Source organism: Neolamprologus brichardi, chromosome 7, assembly GCF_056152115.1.
Source record: "Neolamprologus brichardi isolate AB-2024 chromosome 7, ASM5615211v1, whole genome shotgun sequence".
NCBI classification, from domain to species: domain Eukaryota; kingdom Metazoa; phylum Chordata; class Actinopteri; order Cichliformes; family Cichlidae; genus Neolamprologus; species Neolamprologus brichardi.
In genome coordinates, this window is record NC_142110.1 from 59,282,442 (window position 1) to 59,288,095 (window position 5,654).

At 43.8% G+C, this 5,654-nt stretch overlaps 1 pseudogene; it reads right to left on the reverse strand.

Annotated features, from left to right (window-relative positions):
• Positions 1-1,045: 1,045 nt before the first annotated feature.
• On the reverse strand, positions 1,046-1,654 carry LOC148102260 (uncharacterized; annotated as a pseudogene).
• Between the last annotated feature and the right edge of the window lie 4,000 nt (positions 1,655-5,654).

Consider the following 5,654-nt stretch of genomic DNA (forward strand, 5'->3'; position numbering starts at 1 on the left):
CCACGATGCGGGAGCCCAGCGCTTTAACGTACATCTTTGAAATGATGAAGGTTCCGTGTCATCTTCCTGCAAGTGCTGGAGGTGCACCACACCTTCGTGCCACATGTACGTCATGCTAATACAAGCATCATTGTTGTTTGTCGAATCATAATGGCAAGTGTAGTGTATAATCTGGCATGTACACTGTACTTACAAGATTAAACATCTGTCACAGGTCATAACAGCATGTGCCGTGCTGCACAACACCTGCATCGGTGCTGGTGACATTGTGGCCCCAGATGAGGAGCCCGAGGATGATGCCCAAGATGAGGGGGAGACTGGTGTGGAGGCAGTCAGTGGTGCACACTGGCGGGAGCAGCTATCTGCTGAGGTGTCTGTCCTGGAGGAGGTACCCCCAGACGATTATTGTCATCAGGCAAGTAGCCCTTAGGGTGCATCTGCACAGTGCTGGGATTTCACGTGACAGATCTGTATTAACATGCTTGTTGTTACCATGTCGTTTTCCCACCGCCATGATTACAATGGCAGCTGTCAGTTTCACCAGCCCTGCAGACCCAAGTGGAGGATGATGGACAGTGGGAATGAGCATGCCTGAGCAACATCTGGGGATGCCTATGTGGGATGCTCCACTCAGTACCTGGCTATGCGAACCGGGGGTCTTACCTGTGGCACCTCCCTCATCTCTCTGGTCCCGGACCAAGCAGCACTGCCCGTGACTCCGTGCCCAGGCAAATGTCAGGCCTGGTTGATGATGTATGTGCATGCTGGGACACTCAGGTTTTTCCTGGACCACAGTGGGAAGTGCATTTCCCACAATCATGTTGTGTTTCCGTTGCACTGTTTTTATTTTCACAATTTGACATGTGCAATAGGTCAGGCCCCCCGAAATTGTGCTATGTAGTTTGTGACAGACATGCACTCACAGTTGGGATGTTCTGGCTGTTTTATTTACACAACTGAAATAATCATGTTTGTACAAAACAAAGGTTGGGGCGCCAGCATAAATAAAGTGCAACTATGTACAGTGGCTGTCTTTGGACATGTCTCAGTCCTTTTTCTGCTCCACTAGCTTTTCAAGGACACCTATCAGCCTCTCTATCCTCTCGGCTCTCTGTTCCTCCATTTGGCGTTGCTGAGCCATGTCCTCTTTTATTAGGGCAATGAGCTCATCCTCCCTGTCCCTCCTCCTTTTTGCCACCCGTGCCTCAGGCAGCTCCTCATCCTCCTGCCCCTCCTGGTGTGGGAGTGGGTTGCCCACTGCTGCACTGGGCCCTGGTGTGTCCTCCTGGATGGAGGGTATTAGGACAGATGGCCTGGTGGAGGGCCTCTGTCCTAGCACCTCATCCATTGCACCAAACCGCGGCCATGTTGCGGCAGTGGGCTTCCCACTTGCACCCTCGTCCGTCGCTGGATACTTGCACTCCTAAGGGCAGAGTACATCACAAGTGGCAGTTGGCTACAACAGCAACATTGCAGGTTTACATAGGTGACTTCTCAGTGTTCTGTGTGGAGTTACATCTGTCACTACCACTGTACATACTTTGTATTTCCTCTTCAGGTTCTCTCATTTGCGTTTGGCCTGCACAGGGGAGATTTTCCCCGCCAGATCCATCTTCTCCACAATTTCTCTGACAGACGAAATATGAGAGCACATGTATATCAAGTCATTCTGTTTATGGCATCCACAGCAGGATGTACTGGATTGGGACCACAGGGCAGACAGTTCACTGTCCCTTGTGCCTCGATAATTGTAAACCTCATACTGTTGCTGTACCTCCAACCCACTGCGGCTGAGTGTTTCGCACCCGTGAACAGGTGCTCATTGTCACGGCAGAGTCGGATGAAGTCTGCCGTCTGCTCATTGGTCCCTGTAATGCAGCATGACATTGGATTACATTCCCCACCATCCTGCACTTCTGTTTTAGCAGTTCTCCGTTTGCTGTCTGTTCAGCATATACAGCTGTGTGGGACATACACACTGCAATGTCAGGCAAAACAGTTTATTGTGGGACAGGGGCAGCACTGACTGGGGCAAAACATTTACTTTAGCAGGCCCTAGGTTGGGGTCAGGGGGTTCTCTGTCATATTTTTAATTACATTTAATTGCAATTCAATTTTATTTAGATAGCGCCAAATCACAACAAAAGTTGTCTCAGGGCACTTTAAAATATCCCCTTTAAAATATTTGACATGGCAGGTGTGATAATCGTTGCAAATGTATATATGATGTGCTGCGGACACAGCTACATTCCTGCCTTGTATATGTTGACATTTCTGTTTGCGGCTCAGGAAGGGTGATATTAGTACAGTTGATTGCACTTGTAGTGGTGATACTTCTATTCATACTGCCCTCCGTCTGGTACAGGATTCACAGCTTTGCGGGTTTGTGCATTTACGGTCACGTGGGTCCGACAGGTGTCACATGATTTGCCTTGACACTTACTATTAACCTTCCAATAACTTTTACATCTTGGCATTTGTTTCGCTCCTTCACACATATCTTACATTTGCGGGTGTTGCTGTCCCCTCCGCCATTTCAACCTCCTCCGCAGCTGATGCCATCATTACGCACTGACCTGGCTGCATCACGCTATGCATTGTGGGATATATGGGACCACGAAGCGTGCACCGGACCACGCTTGATATTTGGGGAAATCGACGGCGCATTTGGAGTATGCATTTGAAGTACACTTCAAATTGGGACAGCCGTCGTCGCGTGGCGGTGACGTAATCGCACTCAAAATGCGTACTCCAAGCGTGCAGTCTCTAAATTGGGACACAGCCAGGCTGTATATAAATAAAAAATAAATATAATAAATATATATTATGAATAATTAAAGTCAGTCATATATCCACAAACACAACTGGCTGAATGTCAGTGATGCTGCTCGGTTTGCAGTCCTGAATATCACGGCACAAGCAGGATTCACTGCACTGTTAATGTTAGCTATGTTATATTGCTGCCTCTGTTCGGTGGTGTCGAGCCAAATGCACTTTAACGTTTGTTTGAACGAGCTGACGGTTCACTCGTTAAGCTGAAAGAAAGATGCTTTAATCACAGGAGTCACACATGTGTCCACTGTACCAGCTGGGAACTCTTCTTGTTTAGCACTCGTAATAACACAAACACTAAATCCTCCTTCTCTTGTGCTGTTTTGTAGCAGTGTATACACCTGAGACTGTCAACTGTCTGTCTGTTGTGCAGTCTCTCTCTTTTTCTTTCTCTCTGATTGTGGAATAAAAGTATGAACATGTATTTATAAGTTACACTTGTGTTTGAATCCTGCAGCTTATCACACATTTGATTTCCATGTGTGACGACTGCAAGTGTCCAGAGTGAGGACAGACTGAGGGACCCACTGCTGCACATCATCTGTGAGGCTTTGCACCCCTGATGATCCACCAGGACAAACTCAGCAGTGTGTGAGGAAGAGGAGGAGGAAGAGCCAGCAGCAGCTGACAGATGAAGAGAATAGACAGACTGTTCCCTGTTTGTGAAGGACTGCTAGGAAAGTTTAACATAACTAATTGTCTGTCCCGAATCAGTCTTATTAGGTAATGTTCAAATAATTTTATCATTCCAGTGTTTTCAGTGTGGGAGAAAGTACTCAGGGCCTTCAAGTTACACAATATGAAAGGCAGCAACAAGTTTAATGTTCAGAAACCTAAAGTATGTATCAGCAGCAGAACGGACCTAAAAATAAATGTCCATGTTTGTTTCAGTTCTATGAAGCTTTGAGTATTTTGGATTAGTCGTACTGCTGTGTTTGTTGCATCATATTGCTGTAATTGTTGATATGCTTTATATATTCTGAGGTAAGTTGATCTATAGTGTTACATTATATTCTATAAGGATGTTATGTTTTTGTTTACTTTCTGCCCAGTTTGACCCATTTAGCAGAAGTCAGCCTGTTTAAGGCTCTGATATCTATTCTGTATGACTTAAAGCAGTTATGACATGGTCTGATTTTCTCACCCAATGAAGGAATATTTAATATATCGGTCTACTCTTCATTCTATCAGCAACAGTTATCACAGCTCGTACATTTATTTTTTCCACATATATGTAAGCATTGAGCCAAATTTAGTAATGCCAACTAGGGATGGGCCATATCATACCGTTCACAGTAATACTGGTATAATGTTGGGCAACGATAAGAAAATGAAATATCGTGATAGAATATGGGTAAAACGCGCATGCGCAGTGCCTTTGTTTTCATACGCACATGGCGGAAAAAGCATAGCTGCGACGGAGAATGAGAAGGGCGAAAGCGGATCGTTGAATGAAACAGGTGAACCAGAATTGGTTTGTAAAAATGCTGCAACTTCAGTGGTGTGGAACTGGTTTAGCTTTCATCCGTCAGATACACAACAAAGCACTATTTTTGCTAGAGCATGCTAGCAGGCCGTCGTTATTACCGTATTTTTTGGAAAATACGGCACACTTAAAATCAGTCCTTTGATTTTTCTGAAAATCGACGGTGCCCCTTATAATCCCGTGTGCCTTATGTATGAATTCTGGTTGTGTTTACTGACCTCGAAATGATTTTATGTGGTACACGGCGCTCGAAAATCTGTGAAATGTTTTAGTACGACTTCGCTAAGCTACGAACCCAGACCGCTTGATGGATTGTCGGAGCATTACGGCTATCATAGGCAGGAGCCTCGCGGAGTGATACATACTGTGCTTCAACATAATATTACCGTATTGTGTGTATATAACCTCTTTTTGAGTTTTGTGGATATTATACATGGTTATGCTGAGGATATGTCAGCCAATTTCCACTGGAAATGCCTTCCGGTTAAACTGTCAGTAAGGAATTTGCATTTGCACCGTTAAATTTTTATATAACTTTAATGCACGTAAAAAACCGCTGCTTGTTCAAGTGAAAATACATTGATGGGCGGTTTTTTTGCACTAATAAAGTTGTGGATTTGTAAAGTATTTTGTCTAGTGTCAATTATATCGTGAGTTATGTCGTTATCGCAAATTTTCAAATATATATCGTGATAAATATTTTTGGTCATATTGCCCTGCTCTAATGCCAACATATTAAAAGAACAATATTTGTCTCTTACATATAATACATCTATATATATACTGTCAAAGATACTCTTCTTTGAGTGAAGATTTAAAGTTATAGGCAATATAAATAAATGCAACTTGAATCTTTACTGAAGCTCAGTATTTTACACGGAGTTCAAACTCACTGCTGTAATAACTAATAATGATTAATATAATAACTATAATATTGGCCATATTATATTTACATTACCAAAGTGAGATGACTTTAGTCTCCTGGACATTAGCTAATTGTTATTTACTAGCTAATCTTAAAATAACTGTTCAGTACAGAAATGAAGCCCAGCAATCATGTTTTACAGTCCTGTAGTCTCAGCCTCAGATACTTATGAAATTACACAAAGCTCATGTAGAAACAAATGAACAAAATATGTTCTCCTTCATTTCTGTCAAACAAAGCTGTAGGAAACGTTTCCAGCTGTTAGTATCATGGTTGCTAGGCAACCTGGCAGCGCGACAGAGACTAGACCGTCCCATTTCACAAGCCTACAAGCCTCGCACTTCCGGCCTTAGCGGTCTTTGAGTATGCGCCCCTTGAGGACCGTTAAGGCTGCAGACCCTGAATTGGGAT